General features: G+C 40.0%; 1 long non-coding RNA gene across 4 annotated transcripts; it reads left to right on the forward strand.

Annotated features, from left to right (window-relative positions):
- The first annotated feature begins 1003 nt into the window (after nt 1-1003).
- Nucleotides 1004-24821, forward strand: LOC140398647 (uncharacterized). Of its 4 annotated transcripts, XR_011937526.1 has the most exons (4): nt 5475-5624; nt 9968-10082; nt 15308-16001; nt 24633-24821. It is a non-coding gene; the product is annotated as an uncharacterized lncRNA (long non-coding RNA). The 4 variants fall into 4 exon arrangements; XR_011937529.1 differs by lacking the exons at nt 5475-5624; nt 9968-10082 and adding an exon at nt 1004-1034; XR_011937527.1 differs by lacking the exon at nt 9968-10082 and having other exon boundaries at nt 5460-5624.
- The last annotated feature ends 632 nt before the right edge of the window (nt 24822-25453 follow it).

Genomic DNA, 25453 nt, shown 5'->3' on the forward strand with positions numbered 1-25453 from the left:
CGACCTTCGATGATTTTAGCGATCATTGAGATTCGGCTATTTAGCTTGTCGTTACCTTCCTCAGATACAATTAATGACCTTTTTTAAAAACAAGGCGCTACCAATGTTGTTTTTAATCCAACGAAATATCAGCAGTGCCCACTGATTGGTTCATGATGACAGCCTGTGCCACGCAAATGTCCTCTATGTTTGGCGTCAGCGTCCCCAGGATTCAGGCCAAATAATTTGTATAAATTCCTTTAACTTGACAAGTAGCTGGACCGTACTAACTACAAACTCCTGTTATCTGGAATGTGATAGTAATTGGATGAACTATGTGTTGTGTTCCTCAGTGAATGCTTCGTGAAAACATCCATTCAGTTTTGTAATTATTTTGCCTCTACAGATTTTATATGTTATGGTGATATCCTCCACGCTACCTGTTGTTTTCTGTAATTATACTGGGAATAAATAGATTTGTGATCCGCAAAACATTTCTATATCCATGCCTTTGTATTTGACCGAGTGTATGTATTCTATTTTCAGGCCTTTCTGGGGGATATGTTGCATATGTTGTACCTGTATATCTGTGTGACATCGAGAGTACATACCTTTGTGTGGGAGAGACTGTATATGCTTGTGTGCGTGGCAAAGGCTTCATGAACTTGTGTGTGAGCGTTTATCCTGAAACATAGATTGCGTATATATGTACAAGTGGGATAATATAAATGTCACAAGCTACAGAGATATTCTAATGATTGAAAGTTATCACAAAAATGGCTCTTTATGGTTATGCGACATCGCCCAAATAGCAAGCGGGGTCTGAAAACCTTGTGGGTACATCTTCCGATGGAAAATAAAACTTTTTCGACCAATGCAATCTGTGGATTGGAAATCCGAGCATCGCAAGAGTTAATGTGATGCGCATACATTGCGTGGACGTTGACGCCTTCTACTTCTGTTATTGCTGATTCAAGTTCATCCCTATACGGTGTAAAATGAATCACATCGGCTCTATTGTCCTTAATTGCTTCCAGCATATAAACCTAGTAACAGTAAGTGATTTATTCAGCCTGGCCTTTATGGTCTTTGTCTATCTGTCTGCCTTTCTGCTATGATCGTTATATCTATGAAGTTCTCTTGCCTATTTCTTTTAAGCTCAAAGGATGTGCTTCCTGGCACTATTCCTCCCCCCCGTATCCTCGACACCCCTTGCCAGCTTTCCACTGCAGTTTCCTCCTTATTCCGAATTGTGTAACTTCTCACCTGCCTCATTTACCTTACTATCGATTTCACGATTTTGAAAGCTATATTGGTGTCACCTAATAATCTTTTTAATCGACTTCCTCCTTTTTTTAAAAACTCTTTGGAGACTTGGTGCATTAGAGACCTTCGTTTTTCACGTTGCCCATTGCTTAAAAAAGAGGAAATAAAATCAGCGATTACCGGTTAACAATTTAATGTATATATTTTTTCTTCTTTGTTCGCCAACCTTGACATTTTTGTGTGCCTTTTTCACTTTGACTGTATGGCTGTTGTTATGGATCTCGTTCCTCCGAAGCTGAATTTTAAACTGCATGATGTTATTCGTTATTTACTCCAATTTATTCGTGCTTTTTGGAACGGGTAAGAAACAGTTTATCTTGCACGAATTGTGGAAACCGTCTGTAATAATTTTATTTTCGGATCCAGTTGCTCTGTAGCAGCAGCCCGCGTTGATCTGTTTGGGTTGAAGTATCAGGACTGTTCTGAAGCAGCCAAGTAATCAAAGTTCAGACCGGCGACTAATGTGCTTGTACATCAAGAACTGCTGTTAAAACACGCTGCAATTTGTTTCGGAGATAAAGTGTTTCTATTCCCTAAAACTCATGCAGAATTTAATCGAAAAATGAGGTTTGAAAATTCTATAAGCCTGTTGAAGATATACAGTGTGGGGACATAAGAATAAACTTTGATCGTGTGATTATTTACTGGGGGGGGGGGGGGGGGGGGACTAATTCAAAAATGGGAGAGTGAATCATATTTGCTGAAATTCTCCCAGTGTCTTCCCTGTATGTGCTAGAATATTGCGACACAATAATGGCGATCGCAGTTTGTGATGTGGGTACTGAGCTGGTGCCTACGTTTCTAAAACCTTCTTTCAAATAACTTGGGTAGCCATTAAAAGCATAAAAACTAACCTATCGCATTAACCTGGCTTATTAAATAATGAAATATTGTTTGGGTTATTTTGCAGCACATTTAAAGTTATTTATTTCTGTTAAGGAAAATCCGTCATTTCCAAACACTGATTTCGCACAATATAGTTTCACCCAAATGGATACTAACGGACAAATGTGAACAATTGGAATTAAAGACAACATGATTGAAATGCGCAGAAAATCACGCAAACTGTGAATGGCAAAAGTTAGGCTCGAGTTTCAGGTGTATATGAAGAGTTCACAGGCCCTTTGTCATCATCCAACTGATCTGCTATGTATACCCAGGAACTTTCCTTTTAATCCGGGATAAACATTAGGGCGGGATTCTCGTCCTTGAACTTCATACTCGCTGCTATTAGAACGATTTTAAACAGTGATTTTCCCTGTGGTTCGTTTAGACTAAAAACAAAACAGCGAATTCGGAAAAATACGTGATGCCAAAGGATTGTTTCACGAGATATTTTCATGACTGCTATAATTTTAGGATCAGGCTGTTGTTTGTATTTGTGTCAACCTACGCTTAATTGTAATAAATCTTAAATGTTAAAGCTTCTATTTAAAGTAGAAAAATATCCGACTTCTAGGTGCTTTTTAGATATTCTGGAAGGGCTTATTTTCTGAATAGATACGTCGTTTTTCGCGAAGAGGAGTTTGATGTAACAACATAAGCAGGAAGTCGGTGAAAATTGTTTGGGATATTTATTTTCGAGGCGGCCTTCAGCTCTTTTCTGGCAGAACATCATTAGAACACGGTTAAAGTAAGATATATGTCTGCATACCAATAAAGTACCTGACTGTTATGCCTGCATCTATCTGAAAATTAAAGTTGTTTGGTAATCATTTCTACGCCGTTCTAATAATGATGGTCTTGGTGAAGTGGGCACTCCAAGTTCACGGAGAATCGTGTTCGAAAATGGACAATGTATTTGTTAGCTAGTTAAATGATTTATTTCTATGTTGGTGTGCGCACATCGAATATCATTCTCCAGAGCATCGGGAAATGTTAAAATGCTCACACAACCTATTACATATGAACAGCGCTCCTGAGGGACGTACAACCTGATCAAGTGCTGAACATACCGCGGCTGGGTCACTCTTACTGATAAAATAATTAATATTGCTAATGATTGCTTTCAGGAGCGGTTTTTGTCAATTCTTTTTCAGCTCATCTCACAGCTCCCAAGACTATTCTCCTACTCTGGTGCAATACTTTAATTCGCTCTAAGTATGGCGTTATCTCTATGCTGATTGTAAATGAACGTAATTGTTTAATTTCACTATGCTTGGGTTTAAATCACAACCCAGCAACAAACCCCTTCAATAAACTGCAGCAAAGAGTGAACCCTATTTCAAATTTATACGACAGCAACACCATAGAGATGAATGAATGGTCAACTTCTATGTTCCTTTGATTAATTATTTTTCGAGGATACAACTAACTGTACCAATGCATTAGCGACCCCCCAAGAGAAAAGGTTGAAGTCAGTGAAAGCTTCTAAGCAAATATGTGCAAGCGAAGCCAGTATGATGAAGTATGTAGAATTTTCCTTTAATGTAAGGAATAAAATGAGTTCTTAATGTTAAAAGAGAAACGTATTTCAAAACGAATACACAGTTCAAAAGTTTAAATAAGTCACACGAGGTAATCCATATTTCAAAGCTTCTGTTGCCTTCAATTTCAAAATAAAATAAACAGAGATTTATGCCACATTCCACATGCTTTATTGGCTGAACAGTGGCAATCTCAAGGTAATACTTGTAAGCTCTTACTGGAACATTCATTTTTGGTTGGATTACTGAGTTTCCATAGAATTGCAATTAAAATCATTGTACAATAGCCAAACTGGTACAAATTAACTACTGTACCTTGGGAAGACAGATTGCTCAAGTCACCTGGAAAGGACATCGAAATCAACTAGTCCGATCCATAAAAACGGTATGGTAGTTTGTCAAAAAATTTAGGAAAATAAATAACCATGGAATGTTTTGAAATAGCTATGTGGTGGATGGGCAAGATTCTGCCAAGGTCACTTTATTTCAAAATGCGATCGCCTACAACAGACCATTGCAACAAAAGAGCCTTTTATTATTTGTTACTTTCAGAAGGCGAGCGTCGAATTCAACAGGAGTATTTTCAGACAAATATTTATGTTTTGTCCTTCGATGGTTGCCATTTCAAATCAATACTACAACAGAAGCAATAGTAAAAGATAACAACAGGGAGTATATAAAAAGCTGCAGACTTTACATCGCCTGCGAACCAATGTTGGCCCCGAAGGTGTTTGGAACGAGTAATGCTGCATGCTTGACCAGATCACATGATCACATCGCACGTCACATGGCTCGGAACGTTGAACAATATTGCAACACGAGGCCATAATACATTGCCCTTAGATACATAGCTGAAGAAAAATACAAGTGAGTAAGGATTGCATTTGGACCTAAATATAGTCCAGCCTTGGACTTCTTGAACAGACAGATCCATTTGACGTTAAATGGTGCTTTCAATGTGTTGATTGGCAATGTATGTTGACGATGCAGCTTTAGGTGTATTAATTAGACCTTGCCCCTTCGAAAAAAGAAACGGGTTTCTAACAAGAACGTCAATGGAATTACTTTACTTGAGTTTCCAACGCGTTAAACTTTCACTCAAATAAACATCCGTTCCTGAATGAGGGACAACCAAGTTCCACAGGGGAATGGGTCCAGGAAATAAAGTTTAGTCTGGAATCGTTTCAAGGTTAGAAGCTGCAGGAGGGAAAACAATTGCGCGACAGAAATAACAAGAGAAGTTCACTCATTTGCAGCCAGTCGCCCCAGATACGGCCATAAACTGCCCAAAGCGCGAGCAGAGGCAGCGGAATTCCAATAAGACATTTCTCCCTATCTATCAAACCTGTACCTTAAAACATGGAATTTCCACCCTTATGGAATAATTGCAATTTATGTTATTTATTGGTACTTCTAACTCTAAGAACGCCACACCAAACATCCATGATCAAGTACAATTTACAGGTCTGTTTTCACAGTGACGTTGTTTGTTTTTTTAGGGTTAAAATATCCATTCACCAAAGTAGCAAAATGCAAACATTCCCCCCCCCCCCAAAAAAAAATGCAGAGATTATGAAATCTAAATGCGGATAGAAACATAAATATCTTGTGCCGTAGCACCATTTTAAAAGCAATGGTTTTTCAAGACATTGTGTAAAGAGAGTACACAGCAGCCAGACACTTTATTGCCTGTCTGTATACATTTTATGTGCTAACAGACAACTGGCTGATGGAAATAAGAGACAGAGGCAGGGGTGCCTCTTATAACAAATAGCAAAATTGAAGCGAGAGAGAGAGATCTTCCAAATGAACAGAACCAAAGGGGCAACAGTTCCTGTTACAGGAATCTGAAGTTTATTTGAGGCGCTAAGTCGACATTCTTGCCATTGTTGGGTGAGTAAAAGAAAGTAGCAGGCAAGTTCAATTTCGGTCTGGAAAAGTACTGCTTTTTATTTAAACTCGATAGATTGAACACACTGCAGTGGGGACGCCGACCTTAGCGGCCTGTCGTCCAACAAACCTCCCATCCCAACACAATATAGCCACAGCCTCTAATCTGGGACACATTTGTACTTGGGTTTAATCAGCAATTATGCTGCTGCTGAATCCTTCAATCGTGAAGCTGCGGCTTTAAGTTAACAAAGCGGCTCGACTTGTCGAAGGCGTGTGCTTTTAAGTAACTGAAATGCAAACTCACATTAAATTGAATACACTGAGTACTAATACCCTCGCTAGCTTTTTGATATCCACATTCAGCTTGTATATCATACCGAATTTCCTCCCCTGTATAAACTAACCCACAACGATTAATTATGTAGATACATTTGTATTAGACCAGAAATTGTTTTGAAACCACACGGAGCACAGCGCAGATCTTCAGCAGAAAGTGTGCAAAGTTTATATTTTTCCTTTTATCAAAAGTAACTTCACGCTTTAGCTTTCAAAAGAACAGATTTGAAACCCCATGGCGCACTTCAAGCACTATTTAGTCTATAACGCGCGACGGTACATAGAAGTGAAGACATTGATAAGTGTTGCTGCAACTTCCTAATATAGCATATTCACAACGGACCGCATATATTACACTGGACCCTTTCACTATTTATTCCGCTAAAAAAAGTCAGCAAGGCATAATGATTCTTGCTTTCTATTTTAAATCGTGTATATCAATGTTTAAATGTCACAAAACACAGATCTAACCCGTCCCAATGAATGAAATCCCCATTTCAATTCAAGCACGGTGCAGGATAACAAGGTTTTAAGGCCACCCATCTCAGAAAAGGGAGGTTTGGTAAGAATATTAGATTTCAGAATTGAATATAATGTTTCTGAACATATGGAAGTACTGAAAATGAAGAAAAAAATCATTCCATCCTATGCATTGTTTCGTGAACCCCAAATTTAACATTATTGCTCGATAGACTATGTTACATTGCACGCCAGGTTGTGAGTAAACTTCAAGATCTTAAATGTTCGAAAAATACAATTCTTCAATTGAATTTCAGGACGCGATAGATATTTGAACCAGGAACAATGTCAACACAAGATACACATTGAGTAAGGAAAATACTAAGTCTGTCGTTATCCCTTAAATAAAAGTGAGAATCTGAAGATATTTCGAACAGACTATTGCAGGGGGCTCTGCATTTAAAATGTTCAATTTCTTAATATCTTTGACATATTTGAAATGTAGTCATCCGGGGAAAGTTTTAAGTTAATTTTGGGAAACAAACCTTTGCCGGTATTGCGAACGTACAAAGTCAAGCCCACCACCCCACCCACCCTATCCCCTCCATCTCGTATTCTAATTGAAATTAACGTTGTTGCCTTTGCGGAGTTGCAATAATTTGACGGGCAAGTGGTTGTTTATGTGATTCCATGATGTGCTTTGTACAACCATTGCATGTGCTATGTATAGTTACACATAGGTTCCTCAGAAGAAGGGAACTTATACAATTCACACCATACACCAGCACACAAGTATGTTGTGCAGTGTTAGTTCAACACAACTTCATGTTATTACAACAGCTGATGGGAGAGAAAGAAGATACCAAACACACTAAGCAAACTTAAGCATGACAATTCTCCAGGTCCAGTTGGATTACACGTGCAGTCTTTTTCTATGAAGAAGGTATCGGAGCTACAATGGCCAAATTGAGAGAAAACGATAGGAAAAGAAACAAATCTAGTAGAATAGCCAACACCAAATACAATTCCTTTCTCTAATCAAGGGAATTGTTGACCTCAGAAAATGTGGATTATACCTTAACACCAGTGTTTGGAAATATATGAGAATCGCTGTTAAAACATCATTTAACATGATGGAAAATATAATAAATAGCAGCATTTATTTCCAAGCAAGAGAATCACACAAACCGCGTCGTTGACTGGTTTGAAGAAAGAATAGACAAGGGGCAAGGAAATTGATAGTCGGGTTACCTGAACATTTTCAAGAAGCTACCACATATGAGACTTTTGACAGACGTCTGATTCTGTAGGTCCAGGGGCCAGACTTCAGAATAAACTGAAAGTTGGCCACAAATGAGAAGACAGGTTGGAAGTTATTGGAATATTCTTTTCAGTGGACAGTGCACTTCTGACGGAATCTGTCTTCAACAGCTGATTTTCAATTCCTTAGTTTTTTAAGATATTGGGTACAACTAATAAGATTCAGGATTTCACCAAAATACAGAAATACATAAACAGGTTTACAGGATAGTTGAATAAAGTGCAACTAAAATTCAATTGTGTTAAGTGTGAGGTGGTTCATTTGTGCAGGAGGAATGAAGAGATCACGTGTTCCTTGAATGGTAAGAAAATACATGCTGCTGTATGACAAATGCATTTGGGCATTATAGGTTCATGCGTCACTAAAAATAGCAAGACAAATTGATAGCACTGCACAGGTTACAAATAAATATTGGGGTGTATTTGTAGATTTGTAAGCACAAATGCAGGAAAATAATGTTAAATGAATGTAGAACCTTGGTTAGACCAGATTTGGAATATGAAAATATGGTCCCACATTGTTAAAATGAGAAAACGCAAAAATATTTTCAAGGGTATTACTGGAATTGGTAAGGTACAATTTTGAGACAAGAATGATATCTTGATATCTTTTCTCTGAATAAGATGAGACGAGGGGGAGACCAAATAGAAATTCTAAAATTAGAAAAGGGTTCAATAGGGTGGGGGCCAGTTGTGGGGGAGGGGGGAGAGCTCCTACCTTTGAGTTAAGAGGCATAAATATAAGATAACCATTAAGAAATCGAATACCGAATCTAGGAGCAAAATCTTCACACAGTAAGTAGTGAGGATAGGACACTGAAGGATCGCTGCATCCTACTCATAGCTCACCCTACCACTCAACAGATGCTGCCAAGTTCTGGAATTCGTTACCACAGGAAGTAGTTGAGGTCAAAGCAATGTATGTTTTCAAGAAGCAGTTAGGTATAGCATTTAGCGTAAAAGGAATCAAAAGATATGAAATTAAATGAAATGAAAATTGCTTATTGTCACAAGTAGGCTTCAAATGAAGTTACTGTGAAAAGCCCCTAGTCGCCACATACCGGCGCCTGTTCAGGGAGGCTGTTACGGGAATTGAACCGTGCTGCTGGCCTGCCTTGGTCTGCTTTCAAAGCCAGTGATTTAGCCCTGTGGATGTGGGGGCGGGGGGAGCGGAATTAGGCTATTGAGTTGGATGATCAGTCATGGTTATAATCAATGGTGGAGCAGTCTTGAAGAGCCGAATGGCCTCCTCCAGATCCTGCTTTCTATGTTTCTATAGCAATATGTAAAGGTTGAATCAAATAGTTGCATATCACGTCAAGCACATATATGAGGCAGATGGGAATGGGAGAATAAGTACAAGGGCTGATTTGGAAGGGATAATGTCGAGCATCAGGAAGAGCATAAACAGGTGCAGAGACGATTGGGAGTTTTTCGTACGGCAGATTCTATGCAATTCTAGTTAAAGGACAACACTTTAAGCATACATGCGGGAACAAGTTTTGAACGCTGAAATTTATAAAAAATATTGTTAATGAACAGAAGAGGAAGTGCATATGTAAGAGGCAATCCCGATGTCACTTAATTCACATTGACGATCCAAGGCTGGAATCACTTTCTACTGGAGCAGCACTAGTGCATTACGACCACAGTCGATTCAGTTGCACTTAACAACGATATCCTCAGCATGCTAAGACGGACTAGCCATGAGTAATTTTTCTTTAATTAAAAAAAAAATTGGAATACCCAATGGTTTTTTCTCCAATTAAGGGGCAATTTAGCGTTGCCAATCTACCTAACCTGCACATCTTTGAGTTGTGCGGGTGAAACCCACGCAGACACGGGGAGAATGTGCAAACTCCACACGGACAGTGACCCAGGGCCGGGATTCGCACCCGGGTTCTCAACGACGCAGTCCCAGTGCTAACCACTGCGCCACATGCCGCCCCAGCCATTAGTAACTTATCTGAATTGCATGAAAATGAGATACTCTGTTTAGGTGATATATCGGGATCGTCAACAACTTACTCATCATATATATATATAGGTGCCCTAATTAATTATACTTAGACTTAAACGTAAAGCAGGGAATGCACATGCACAGTTCAGCTTAGGGACGAATACAGCTAACTATCTAAGTGGAATACCGACAACCCAAGCCTCTTGGTTATACATTGCGCCTTACTTTTTAAAAAACGATGTATGAATTTCTTACATCTCTATTTCAGGATAATTCAGTTTCTCGAGAGTGCATGCACCAGCCGCTACCTGTCGACTAGGCAGCTGAAATCGTGCCTGTGACCATTTAGTTCAAAGATGGAGGCGTACAAAAAACCACATCAGGTCATATGAAGTTCCTTTTGCACTTTGAAGTTAAACATTGACGTAGTTGCTGGCATTCTATCACATTTTTCACATTAACTTGGTTATTATGCGTGCTTTCAGTCATAAAAACAGGGCACACCAGGTACACTTGGTGATATAAACAGATTATTATATCAAGAAGAGGAATGTGCCATTGCCTCCTGGGCCAACTGGCGTGCCAAGCTCCTCAAATGATCCACTGTCCCACAAATCGCGGTCAACAGATGCTCATAGCGAACACTTTCTTAATCATTGATCTTAGAATTATTATCTCTAATAATTTATATGGTTCCACATTTCAATTATGGGAACAGTCTCGTGGGTTCAGCGTTGTGGCGCCTTATTTGGGAACACAATCTAACATGTAACAATTAGTAAAGAGCGTTTAATGGCAATTCAGTTGCATATTATATCTTCAATAACTCGTTGTCAGGAAAAATGCGTTTGCTAATTCAATATTGCCTCAAGTGCATGTCCGATTATTTCCACTGAAAGTCAAACACATCAACACTTGATTGTGTGGCAATGAGTACTTCAGATCCATGAAGCTAACACTGAATCGCCGTGCAGATTTCGCAGTACTGGACACATTCCTGAAACTTGGATATTTTAACGCCAAATTTTTGCAGCAGGGATATTTTCCTTTGCAACTTTGCAGTTTCATATTTTAAGAAATCCCACAACAGTCAAAATTAAGCTCGGATTGAAAGCAGAATCACAATCCAAAATAAACAACTATGCAACCGCCAGAGTTTGGGATTTCAAGGGGATGGGGGTGCGAGGGTGAATTTTATTAAATGGCCTAGACTAATTTCGACTCTTGAGCGACAATTCACACTTGGCTGCCCCCCGGGGACTCGATTGGTAAGGTTTCAAGTTGATCCAAGTCTCGTTTGCAGCTTTGAATATTTCGCACAAATCGAATTCGGAGTTTCAGGGTCGCCTGGTTCCCCGTTTTGTAAAATAAATATCACAAATCTTCGGGGAGAACTTTACAGAATTTGTATCAATCAAAAGAAGGCACGCTGAGGTGGGGCCGAAATATATTTCCTCCGCTGGGATTGGTAGTTTACAGCCGCAAACTGGGGAAATTCGGGGTGGAACATCATAGGACAATCTTATTAAATTCTCTTCTCACAAGTTTACAGTATGCACCCTCAAAGCTCAGAATAGCAGGCGCGCTGGAATTTAATTCCACTTAAGAGTAGCTTTCATAAATTTCGCATTCTAGTAATATTTATAACGAACAATCAATACCGGATTTTTTTAAAGAGAAGCCATTTATTGTTAAGGGGTAGAAACTTTTTCCATCCAAGCGGGGAAAAAAAGTCATCACCGAAAGAGGTCAGGATTTCACAGAGTACTATTGCATTCTCCTGATCCGCGTATCCCCAGGATGTAGCTACAACAAATATTTGAATAACGTTAATGTTCTAAATATACCAAAAAGCTCCGTAGGAGCAATTATCAGTTCAAATTTCCCCCTCAGCCACATAAGGTTATGAAGGGGCAGCCATCATAAGCTTGGTCACAGATGAGCATTTTACGCAACATTTTAAGGTGGGGAGAGGTATCGCGATGGAAAGGTTTCGGAAGGAGAGTCCATGTATTTATGCATCTGAATAAGGATGTAGAAGTGTCCAGGATTAGAGGAAGTTAGATGTATCGGGGGTTTGGCGGGAGGAGTGGTGGTGGTTGCAGAGGTAAGGAGGGGAGAAGTCATGGAGGGATTTGAAATAGGGTGAACGTTTTACAATTGAGACGTTGGCGAACCAGAAATAATTGACCTCAGCAACTTGGTGCAAGTTAGGACACTAGTAGCAGAGTTTTGGATAGCCTCAAATTAACAGGGGCAGTGGGAGGGGGGAGGGGGGGGGGCCTGGACTGCTTTGGAAAAGTCAAATCTGGATGTGACACGGGAAAAATTGTATTTCAGCCGCAAATGAGCTGAGACGGAGATGAGCCTGACAATGCTTTGAAGGCTGAAACAGGCAATCCGAATGTGGATCTGTGTTTGGAAGCTCTTCTCTGTGTCTAATATGACATCACGTTTGCGTGCTGTCTCAGTGAACGTCAAATGACTTCCGGAGAGAGGAGTGAGGCCAGTCGTTGGGAAATCAAGTTTCGACGGTGACTGAAGACAATGACTGTCTTCACAATATTTAATTGGAGCTCATTTCTGCTCATCTAGTGCTAGATGACCAACAGCAACCCGAGAAAGGACGTACTGGCGCTGGAGGGTGTGCAGAGGAGATTCACTAGGTTATTCCCAGAGCTGAAGGGGTTGGATTATGAGGAGAGGTTGAGTAGACTGGGACCGTACTCATTGGAATTTAGAAGGATGCAACATATAAAATTATGAAGTGAATAGATAGGATAGATGCGGGCAGGTTGTTTCCACTGGCGGGTGAAAGCAGAACTAGGGGGCATAGCCTCAAAATAAGGGGAAGTAGATTTAGGACTGAGTTTAGGAGGAACTTCTTCACTCAAAGGGTTGTGAATCTATGGAATTCCTTGCCCAGTGAAGCAGTTGAGGCTCCTTCATTAAATGTTTTTAAGATAAAGATAGATAGTTTTTTGAAGAATAAAGGGATTAAGGGTTATGGTGTTCGGGCCGGAAAGTGGAGCTGAGTCCACAAAAGATCAGCCATGATCTCATTGAATGGTGGAGCAGGCTCGAGGGTCCAGAAGGCCTACTCTTGCTCCTAGCTCTTATGTTTATGTTCTTATAACGTTTATATAAAATGGTGGCGAGGTAGGGCTAGAGGTTGTCAGCGTGCCCATGGAACCAAGTGCACGGTGGCACACTGGTTAGCACTGCTACCTCACAAAGCCTGAGGCCCGGGTTCAACTCTGCCTTTGGGTGACTGTACGGAGTTTGCACACTGAGCTCTGTAGGGGTTCTTACTTAAAGCCACATAAATCCAAACCGTTCAAATAGGCACCTTATATATATATATATATATACGCAAGTCACAATACGTACATATATTGAGCATGTTCCTGGCATGTACTGAACATGTAATCATTATGTACATATCACCGTGCACTTAACATACGACAATCATATACTGACCGCATAGCCAGCCTTTAACCTTCATGCATCTAACACACCAGTCATGCGCCTAACATTGAAGCAACAAGCACTGACATCGACTCAACATGTATCTATCCTGTACATAATATGTATCTCTCCTATTCTCACCACGTGTCCAGTTTTGCACGCACACGTCATTTCCAGGTCATGTACATAATTACGTATACACAGTATGCACATGGTATGTAAAAGCAAATTACTGCGGATGCTGGAATCTATAACAAAAACAGAAAATGCTGGAAAATGTAAGCAGGTCTGACAGCCTCTGTGGGGAGAGAAAGAGAGCTAACGTTTCGAGTCTGGATGACTCTTGGTCAGAGCTCAAAGCTTTTACGTTAAAGCTTTGCCAAACGCTCGTTCTTTCTCTCTTCACGGATACTGTCAGACCTGCTGCCATTTTCCAGCATCTTCTGTCTTTGTTACACATGATATGTGTCTAGTATGTTTGTAATATGTGCCCAGTGTGAATTCATATTTATTTGCCAACATTCTGATAGATTGCCCATCGCATTTCTTTGTCTGTTTCTGTCTCTCTCACCCTGTGTGTGTGTGTGTGTGTGTGTCTGTCTGTGTGTGTCTCTCCCTCCATGTTGGTGTCCCTCTCCCTGTGTGTGTCTCTCTGTCTGTTTGTGTGTGTCTCTGTCTGTGTGTGTCTCTCCCTCCATGTTGGTGTTTCTCTCTCCCTGTGTGTGTGTGTATGTGCCTGTCTCTCTTTCTCTGTCTGCTCCCCACAGCCTGTGTGCGCCTGTTTCCCTATATTTGCCTCTCTCCCTCTCCCTGCCTGTCCGTCTCTCTCCCTGTTTGTATATTTCTCTCGTTGTCTGTGTGTATCTGCTTCTCTCTCTCCCTGCCTGTGTTTGCCCTCCCCCCTCTCTGTCCATGTCTGCCTCTCTCCTTGTCTGCGTCTATCTCTTTCTCCACTATTTCCGTCCTTGTATTTGCCTATCTGTATGTCTGTCGCCAATGGGAAGTTGAACTGAAGTCATAAAATATAGGTGGGGGTGGGGAGAGGCTGAACACCATCCTGAAAACATGATGCCAATCGTGTCTTTGCTGCATCTCGGGTAGAACATGTTCCCTCTCCTCTCTTGTTGAGTTGAAACAGGCTTCGCCTTTCTCTTATTTCTTCTTTAAACTCAAACTAATTGGACGAAGATCAAATCAAAAAATCAAGCTCTTGCTGAAATGTCGGGAAGCAGGAATCGTGAAGAATGGAGCGGCCATATTGACCTGTGATAAAATCCTGCAAAGCATTTAAGAGCTGATTTGCTTTCCGTGCGCTCGAGAGCCAGTTGGTAATTCTCAGCTTCTTAAATGCACATTAAAACTAGGAGAGGGCAGGACTCAATGTGCGGAAATCAATTCATTTAGGGAGAAAATGAGGCCGCAAGCTTCTCCTAAAAGCAGAAAAAATCTGTCCAGGGGTTTACACACCCTGTTTTTCGTGAAGTAGACTTTTCGATCACTCGGATTATGACTATCATTCTGGTTTAATTTCTCACCACCTCCACTTGCTTTGATGCATTCATGTCGATCAAATTAGTTTCAGACTGTTCCTCAAGCTCCTCGCCGATAAGGAGAGGGACATAAGCATGTTCTGACCATTAAATTAATAGTTTATATTGTCTTTTTTTGCTTCTCTGATGCGTTGTGGTCTCCTTCTTCCCCGAGCCTCCTCCATCGCCCCGCCCCACCCCATCCTTGCGGTGATCTACAGTTATCCATTCATTTTTCATATTTTCCACGTATTTCCCGGCCTTTCACTTTCTGCCTTCATTTCTCTGTCTCTGTCTCCCTGACTTTCCCCCCCCCCCCCCCTTCCCCTCCTAATTAAAACATCACTTTCACCGTCTGCCCTAATATGATAACAAATCTTTTCTCTTCACAGATGCTGCTCGGCTCACTGTAAAATTCTGTTTCCAATTCCTTTTTTTTACCCTTCACTCTGTTTTTTTCTCTCAGCTTTTTCCTTTACTTTATCTCCCTGCCTTCTATCCCAGCTCACTTTTTATCGTCGCCTTTCTTTCCCAGAAAACCAGCTGCTTTAAATGCCTAACCGTCTTCTTTTCTTCTGGTCTAATAAGCTCTGTCTTTGAACTTCCGTCAGGTCAAGGTCACCTTTGACCTCGAGGTCAAGACAAACACATTCCACCAACAGAACAAACTTCTAAACCACTCCGCAAACGGATCAATTTCACGATCTGTTAATGGTTCTGAGTGGCCTCAAAGCAGAAGAAAGAAGAATTTTAAAAAAGTTACGAAATTGGCGCTGGATCTTCCCATTGACGGAAAGTGAATCTATTTAGTAACAATCTGTGTGGAAGATGACTCTTCCAGTGACTGACGCAGTGGGTAATCTTCTGTAACCTTGCCATGTTACGCCAATAACAGACAACAACCGTTGTCATGGCTACAGTTATATTTCACTGATCTTTAATAACATGTTAACGACTCAATTTGAAATGAACCTTCCTTGGCATAAATCCCACTGGTTAAACGAGGCGGAAAGTACACAGGACCGATTTGGTATAAATACAACAGCCCCCTGTGTAAAAGGATGGGTTCTTTTGAAAAGCTTAACAGTAACGGCGGGCAATCTGCATAATACGCAGGGTGGCGCAATCAGCGTCAAGCCCTAATAGCAGTAATATTATGCACTGTGCTATAAACTCAGCAGCGGGTATTCGAACGGCGAGAGGAAACCAGCACAGCGTCTGCGGCCCATGATCGTTGAAGGACTGGAGAAATGCTGCAATGAGAGTCTGGGGGGAACCTCGAAACAGGCCGTTACAATCTGACAGGTGAGTGACTGCACGTTTCTGGTAGCCGAAGATTACTTCTGGTTAGAGAGGGACTATTGGACGTAGTGCTTTTGGGCCTTATCTGCATATTATTGAAGCTTGTTTTTTATTAAATTGAAAGGGAAGATAGGTGCACGCAAGGGCAGGAATTAATGGCAGGCACCAAACCAGGAAAAGCAGATACCTCGAGAAATCAGAACCCTGCTTGCCTTATCGCAGCCTCTTGCCTCCTTCACTGCATTTTCAGAATTCTCCTGCAGTAACATAATTCCCCGGGGCCTCCCCCTTAGCATTGCCCCCGCGTTTGATTTTTAGTTCCGCAATCCCACATCAGTACAGAAAGAACAGTAAATATCCCAACTGAGCCAATGGCCTCTGGTTTGTGTTGATTTGGTTTCTTTCTCCCAGGTCAGTAAGGTATAACACCTGATTATAGAACTCCCAAGCTCATCATTTTAGATTCTTACTTTTAGACTCTTTAGTCAGAATAGTTTCGCCGAATTTCCTGCTTATTTGCGTTGTGTTTACAAATAACACTCCATTGTGTAATGATTGCTTGGGTTTCTTCTGCAGTTTTATCGGGGTTCTATTATATGACCCTGATCCGTGTCATTGGGAATAGTTTCAAGTTTCTCAACAAAGTTTGATTTTGTACAAATGTAGTTTATTTTTTAACATATTTACTTTTAGAGACTGGTCACTTAGCGCGGGTATAAAATGTGGCGGGCTTTTAAAAAATTCTGATCCTAAGAAAATCGTCGAGAAAATTGTTGAGTTTGTAAACTCTCAACATTCGGTCTGACAATATATTGCAGACCATCCCCTCTGCAAGAAATGTGTCTTGCTTCAGTTATAATTTCAAGTGCAGAATCCGTCATCTAGTTCGAAAGAAGGTCGAAAGTTAATGTTAATCAACGTTGATACCCGTAATTATTCACCTATAAAGAAATTATTCAGTTCAAGTTCATTATTAATTATGTTCATTCTGTTCGTTACACGGTTTAATCTTTTTGGTAATAAAACGTGAGTGAATGTTGTACCAGGAAAAATGTGCAGGTTTTTAAAAATGTTTTGCATCAGTGAAGTAGTCTGTTTTTGTTTTGCTGGTGACGAACTGAAAGCAGCGGGAAAGTTCGTCTGAGAGTTTGAAGTGGCTAATTGGAAGGAATGAAAGACAGTTTAATGTACAATGATCTTTCAAAGCGGCATATATTTTCCGATTTCTTATTTTGTAATTAAAACCTGCATGGATACCAACATCAATCGGTGACCCTGGTAAGAAGTCCCTGAACATTTGAACAGGTCACAGACAACCTTTCAACCCAGAACTTTGGTAAACTGGTGTGCTATTCTACAATAGATAAATAGACAATCCTTTCAATACAGTGATCACCCTCTCCCTATATTCTAAATCGATAGAAGTTAAATATTATGAAACAGACAAGACAACAAAGGGGTTTAAATGTAACTGTTATTAATTAGAAGTGAGTATTAGGCTATTTTTATTTCTGTACATTATTTTATAATTATAATAAACAGCTGGATCTAAGCTGCTGAAATTAACGTTAAAGGGCTGAAATTGAGGTGTGCAATGAAATTCAACATTGTTAGTAATCTTTAATGCTGCAAATAGTACTATTCTGCCCTTGAATTTAATTTAATTGAATTCCAGACAGACACATTAAGGCCAAGGTCTGCTCCGGCTGATTTGTGAAACAACAGCGACCTCCAGTGGCAGCTCGATGTATTGCAGCATGGCCTTGTATTCTCCAGTTTGCCCAGGCCGTGCTAGAAAAATATAGCTTCCGTACCGAGACAATTTGTACAGAAATTTCCAAATGTCGAAGATCTATAATTCCAAACATTAAGCACCAAAGATACTTGACTGCCTAATGGGATGTACATTCCGTGCAGAATTACTAACGTTTATTGCACCTTTATAGTGCTTCTCCTCTGCCTTTGCAATGTTTAGCCCGATATGTGAGTGTATTAACAGGGGTTAACGCACAAGTAGCAGGGACACACCGTTCCTTAAATATTTAATACTGTAAGACGAAAAATTATGCTTTGTGAAATTACCTGGAGAAGCCCCATTTATAAATTGCATTATTCCTATGATTAAATTGAAACTTATAATGGAGAATATATCTTAATAGGTTTGCATCATTTCTTGTAAAGCTCCATATGAAAATCCTCAGTAACTGCTTTACATAATCCTCCGCGCTTATGGGGTAAACACCAACCCATGAGCGATAATGCAGCAGTGTTTAAATGTTTTGCAACACGACCAGATATATTTCCTTGAGGAAGAGTTCACATTAGCGTTGTCATTTGTTTTGGGCGTATTGGAATAGTCGCACCTTTATTTAAGTTCTGGTCAGGTTGAATGGTGTTTTCAAAACAATTTTGTACAGAGATGGGTTTACAACCCCAAATGTATCGTAACTTTGATGACATCAGAAAATCAAAGTAGGCGAGTTTAAAGCACCAGGTGCAACGTTGTCTACAATCAAATGCTTTGTAGATCTCAAACACGGAACCAACTGAAAAAAAGAATAAACTATGTTATTCATTTCATCTACATGGAGAATCTCCTTCACAAACTTTGCTGAGATACTTTGTTGTTGTTGGTATTGGTATAAAGTTAAATTTGAGATGGAATTGATGTGGTTGCATTCTCTCTGTCTGCTGGTTTGACCAAGGCGACCATGTTATATTTAAATTTATTCGACTGGACCAAACTGACAAACAGGCGAGTAAGAAAATTCTTTCAACTTTTATTTACGGTTAAATTGAAATATAATATTGAAATTTTCCTGTGATAATAATAGTAATAATAACTGAAATCAAACTTTTATTTCTGAATCATGTACATGTCGTTTTGATGAAGATCCCAAATGTGCTAAAATTATTAGATTATTGTCATGCAATCAAGACAATAATTAAGCATCAGGTTTACATGTGTCCCGAATCCCTCAATCTGCCTCCATTTGCTGTCCCAGTGGCTGCAAAACACGGTATCCAAATGACGTGACAATAAGTTATTTACAGGGGAATCGAAAAGCAGGGTTCCTTTCGGTTATTGTATCTTTAAAACTTAGATGCTGCATTGCGAAAACAGGTTAGATATTTGAACGGCGACATGACTGGAATAGGGCCCTTCAATGTCAAAGTCAATGTTCGGAGTTCCTCCAGGAAGAAAGGGGCGAAAAAGTCCAATTGTTGTAATCCTCTCCGATTTAAGTAGAGTGTTTTTACAAAGTGGTGATACTCTTTTGCACCGTTCCCTTGATGATCTGCAGCTGAGCAGCAGCACAGTCAGATCCGTGGAGGTAGATTGAGAGACAGATAGATACACTTGCAATCTTAGTAAACACTGAATCTGCAAGTGTTATCACTGTGATAGGGTCGTGAATTTGGGGGGGATTTTTGAAAAACAATCTAACTTGACCTAACCCGACGTAAGAGACACAACCTCGAGGTTAGAGTGACATGAATGTGGATCAGTTTAAACAGAACAGGAGGTCGGTATCGTATGGGCACTAAATGCGCAACTCAGTAAAAAAAAGTCGTCGAATAGTTCGGCGCATTCCCTTGTCAGAGCTTGTTCAGTGAGGAATATATGTGCAAAACCAGCATAGCCATTAAGCATCGAGAATAGGCCAGTGGATGGGTTCATCTGAACCAATAGTGAGGCAAAAGTGTTGACTGTAGTGATCATTCTGCTATCTTTGTTTTATAAGCCGGAGTGGAATCTGGATTGGTGCTATTGGGAAGCTAACAAACTCTAGTTTACTGAAAAATGTTTTTTATCAATCGATTGTCCAATCGATTACCAGATCTCATTTAATGTAAAATACTCAGGGTCCGCATTTAATTTCGAGACGCCATTTTCCAATTCCAGGAATTGAGTGCGCATCCTGCTCATATCTGAATTGTACTTTTAAAAGCATTGTTAATGGCTTTCAACAGTCAGTTAGAGTTCAATCTAGAATATTGTTTAATTTAGGTGAGAAGGGGACGTTAGTGTTGGCGTGTATTACAGGGCATTAATGTCTCTGACTGCCTTGTTGTTAAACTGAAACACAATGACCAGGCCTCACTTTTACGGGAATTGAGTTTCTGTTTATTCTCCTGGAGAATTATGCAGAACAGCGATGTTCTACTTCAGAAGGAGCATGGAAGGACCTCAGATACTTTGCAGAAAGGAAGGTGCTGAGCCATCGCCTTCAGTTTGAGGGAATTAGTGTGGACACTTGAACAGTGTTGATGTGAATCTAATTTTAAGTCCCGAGGACAAATAAGACAAGGACATGAAAAGATTGGCACAAAACAAGTAAACAGGAAACTAGCTTGTATTGGACGAAGCTTGAGCTTTATTTGCCAGCAATTCGAATTAGGACAATACTGAAAATAATGAAAGGTTCCACAGTTTTGAGATCTTGTGAAGCAACGGGTTAAAGGGGAAGACATTGGGCTGATCTGGAGAAGTCAGGCAAACGAATTGATATATGGATAGAGAGACAAATAAATAGTCAGATACAGAGCAGCGTTCTTGACTAAAGCAATTTGATTTATGCTGCCAATAAAGACATAATACCCACGAGCCGAAACGTGAATGCCCGCGTGAATTCTATTCCATCGAGGTAGATTTTCTGTGGGAAGGTAGGTCCATGAAGCATTGTGTGGTGCATTTCATGTCTGCTTCGCTTCATGGAGTTTCATGCCTTTTATTCATGTGAGATCCCGAAATTAACTTTAAAATAAAAGTGCGGGATCCAACTTCCGAACTTAACCATGACACCGTCATCCTGTAAGTTCTCGCAGTTTTAAACTTTACTTTGAACGCTACCGATCGAGCTTTGATCGGTTCCCAAACGAGTGCGTGTGGAAGACTAATCATTGATTCGTTTTCAACGAAATTATATCAAAGATACTGAAGTATTGCAAGAAATTGATTGAATTTGTAGGAGTGAAATGTACTTCCGTTTGCATATTATTTTTAGTTAGAAAACTATGGGTTATCAAAGTGCACTCCGAGCCTAAAATCACCTAACTTCTGTAAGTAAATATAATCGGGTCATTATAAATTAATAGCGCATTTCCATCATGTTTTAACTGTGTCTTTGAAAATAAAAGACCGCAGTTGGCGCTTAGTAACAAACATGAATCAATTGTACACAGGCTTGAGTTCATGTGACATTGTTTTAACTTTCTTTTGTGACAGTCTGTGTTGTGAGAGAAAATAGGTCAATGTTCTCGTGAGCCACTTGTACTCCTCATGACGAAATTTAGAATGAACAGATTTGGATAGGCATAAAAATGTTAACATTTCAATGTAATCTTTATTGTTCATGTCCATATGTATTTAAGAACCGAGTAGATATTATCACTGGAATTGAAGAAGTTGATGCCCCCTATTAAAGAGCCAGTACAAATTAAAGTTGTTATTATTAAATATTCGTTAACATTACCATTTCAGTGAGATTCGGTAAACTCATTCTTTCTACGACAGCTCAGTATTTTAAATTTTCCAATTTCTGTACATTTGAACGAAAATGACCAAATGAGTGAGCGAGAGAAAGGGGGAAAAAGAGAAGCGGCGAGGGCTAAGGTCACAACCATTAGTGTGAACTAAATGCTGAGGCCAAAATGTTTAGTTAGTTTAGATACAGTGGTTATGTTAGTTAGATCTTCCAAAATAAATGCTTAGAATAAAGTAGGCAAACATTTGAAGGCTAGAATATTAGGTTAGTACTAACTTTCATTTTCCGTGAGGATTGACTATCTATGGTTCAATCCCACCCTATTGTTTGACTTCAAAACCCAAAGCAATATATATTTGCGCAAGTTTCTAGAAATCAGTATTTTCCCCAGGTAGTTAAACTTCTGCCGCCATTTTCCGGTTGTAAATGTCCTGTCCGCTCCCTCCCCCATCACCCCCAGCCCTCAGCCATTAATGAGCCATCACTGAACCGCGTTCCGAATCTTGGAAAAGAATGTGACCCTTTCAAAAAGGTTTCTTCAGAGGCATTCAGCGTTGTGAGTGTAATTCTTCCTTAAATAATCATTGCGCAGAGTTCCTGCTGCAATTACTGTCAGCCTAATTGTATAAATCTAATTTAAAATATATCAGAATTATATATGGTTCGTTTTCACCAAGAAGGCACCAGTATGAGGCACTGTGCCGCAATCAACACTGCCTCAACCTGTCTTTCTCTCAATCAGCGCAATAATGATGAATCCCTTGGATTCTGAGTTTTACATTTCTGGATGGTTGTGGAAAGCATGGCTTCCATTGTAAATGTCACTGTTGATTCGAGTTATAGACACGCCACACGAATCATCTAAATACACTCTGTCTAAAGGTGTTCTCTATGTTGTTGCAAATGATATGCGTTATTTAATCATTTAAAATCCCCAAGAGATTTGTAGGAATGGATGCAAAATAAATGTTGTTTAAACTCAACACATATTTGCTGCCTGTTCTGCGGCGTATATATCACAATTGGCTGTATGCACTGTTTACTGGGGCCTGCTTGCATAAATGGCGCGTAAATTCTTGTGTAAGATACTGTGTTTTAAAATTAAATATACGAATGGCTTGAAGTGTGCTGTGGAGTACGAATTAATCACGAATAATGATTATAATCACATCACTTCTCTATTTACTTAGTCTCATTTTCGGACAGACAGTTTATAAACACATCCCAAATCTCGGTGTTGTTTAGATTTATTTTATGCCTGCCTACTCGGTTATGATGTCTAACCCCAAAGCTTTTACACATTTTGGAAAGAGGAAACAAATCCCTAATTTTGCAACAGTACTTTCTTAATGATGTACGAACCCGGTAGTTCTAACTTCTAACAGGCCCATTTATCATCACGCTCAAGTTCCTGTGCTATTTCCATCCAATATGGATTACAATATGTAGCCGCATTGTGTCTATCGAGACAATGTCCCAATGTTGTGCGGGCGCGTTTAGTTGAGGGATAGAATATAAATGAGATAACAGTTACATGCGGTATGGGTTAGCCACATATTCAGAGATTACGTGTAGTGTGGGATTATTGTTTGTAGTTCTGGGCCGTTGTTTTTCTGGCGATTTGAGGGAGACAGTAGCAGCTATTGACCTGCCTTGCTGGGCGCTAGTAACTAAGATTTCAGTTTAATTTACTCAGATACTGCAGTCCCCACACTGTACCACGCTTTATGAATCCACTCTTGTCCATCTCTCACATACAATAGGCCACACTTTAGATTGTTTTACACCGCTGTTCAGAATACTGTACTCTAGGGTCTAGTTATAAATTTGAGCCTGGATAATCCTCTGCTTATTCTCTTACAAGCAGCGTCGCAGTCATGTCTGTGGAATTATTGCTGCAGTTCTGGGTGGTAAATTGCCTTCTCGCGTGTCCTGTCCACGTGGCAAAAGCATGTTCCCCCCGCCCCCCCCCCCCCCCCATTGCTGCTCTGAAATATTACTGGGTTATGGAATGTAATTAAGTCAAGTTTATCCATACAAAGGTGCTTTCTTTCCATTTTCGATGATATATTTCTCGGGGTGGGTTGTGGTAGCGAGCGGTATGAGAGGCATCGAATCTTTCCTCCACCCGAATTAGTAAACGCGAACAAATGAGTTCCGGTCGGATCTCCAACTCTCGTTCCTGGTTGGTTGGCATTACTTCCAGACGATTTAAAAATGTGCGGACTGTACACATTTAACTTTAGTCACGAAAGCAGATTTAATTGAGGTTGAAAAGGGCAATTCCACCAAATATGTAGTTAGTTAGGCAGTTGTCAATAAAAATGTCCCTATCTGTCATCGTCAGATTTTTTTCCCTGTTCTTGAAATATTTACAGTTGGGAGAGTGAGACTCCCGCGGGGTATACTATTTCAAAGTTAAAACTTTATTTTTTGTTAATACGGATTTTTTTTTTATTGCGCTTGGCGTCTCCGCCTGAATTTGACAGATATAAGTTATTCCACTCTCGGGAAACAGACAACTTACATAACTCTGCGTTTCTGCACAAAAACGCACCAGCTTAATTCAATTGCTGTTGCAAAAACATGTTTGCATAGGAGATTTGATCTCAGTTGAAAACCTTAGTGGTACATAAAGTCAGATTTAATGGTTATTTATAAATGACGAGGCGACTGGCCTCTTAGTTCCCAACTGCACTGCAAGCCTGAGATTCCTCTCACACAAATGTGTCCCTGTTTGCTTTACATCATTCACAATATCCGCACATCCATTAGGAAAAGTATTTATTCATTTATTTGTTTGATTGTTTATTCATGTGTCCAACTCGCTAACCCGCTGAAGCAAATTTGAGCACAAAGTGAGTAGGTGTAGTTTAGTGGTGAAACATTAAGAGCAAAAGCCACAAAGGCTTCGATAACATTTAAAATAGGCAAAAGGAGGAAGTGTCCGGAATGTAAAATAGAAGGTGTATGAAGAGGTGTTGTCCTGTCCAGTTGTTGAAAAATACAAGTTTGAGGAACTGTAAACAGGAAAAAGATCAAATCTAAACTCCTGTTTGAGTAGCTAATTGGATGGATTAAATATGTCTCCGGGCGAAGGGGAAATGCGTCCAACTCTAAATTATGTTCTCCTTTAATCCAACAGAGGACCAGAGAGTGAAGTTAGAACAAAAGTTGGACATTTGTTGCTTGTTACAAGCCATTTAACCCGCATGCTTCGTGCAGTGTTTGAAAACTTATGGACTTAGAAACTGCAGATTCCTCGCACCAGGACTATCATTCGGTGAAAAATACCGCCATTAGCAAATAAATCAAGCTTCAACTTTTAAAGTCATGTTAGTGTTTGTGTGTCAAATATATTTATTCAACTTCATCTCAAACTATCCGCTACTGCTCTGACCCAGAAGGGACGCTGTGAATGTCATTTAACTCAGTGTCATGATTGAAACCATAAATGAGTACGTAACTGTTCTATTAAATGTATATGCAGCTATATATCTATCTAGCGAAATCATTGTAAATGTGGATATTTCTGTAGGTGTCGTCCATATTATTCCTGAAAACGAACGCATTGTTCTACAGGTGAATTTCTAATTTCAGCTTTCCCCTTATTTTCATATTTCCAGTGAACCCTGACTTCAGTCTCGGGGTTACCACAGGACAGAACTTGAAAAATGCACAACGCTCCTCTTGCGTCGCCATACTGTCTGAAAACAACTGCAAATAATAACCTTCTGCTTTGTCACAGAAAACGGCAACCACGTACTTTAGTTTGCACTGGTGAGTCTGCTGCCGTGGCCAAGGAGAGGATTGTCTCCAATTTGTTGATAGTAGCTGAATTAACAATCTTGTATTTGTCACAATAACCGAATGTTTCTGAGTCTCACATATGCATCAATTTTCTTCTCATTTCAAAACCCCCGTGATGTAGGCGGAGCCTACGGTGGCTGCCAGGGTTTTAATTGG

The sequence above is a fragment of the Scyliorhinus torazame genome, chromosome 21 (genome assembly GCF_047496885.1).
Source record: "Scyliorhinus torazame isolate Kashiwa2021f chromosome 21, sScyTor2.1, whole genome shotgun sequence".
In the NCBI taxonomy this organism is placed as follows: Eukaryota; Metazoa; Chordata; class Chondrichthyes; order Carcharhiniformes; family Scyliorhinidae; genus Scyliorhinus; species Scyliorhinus torazame.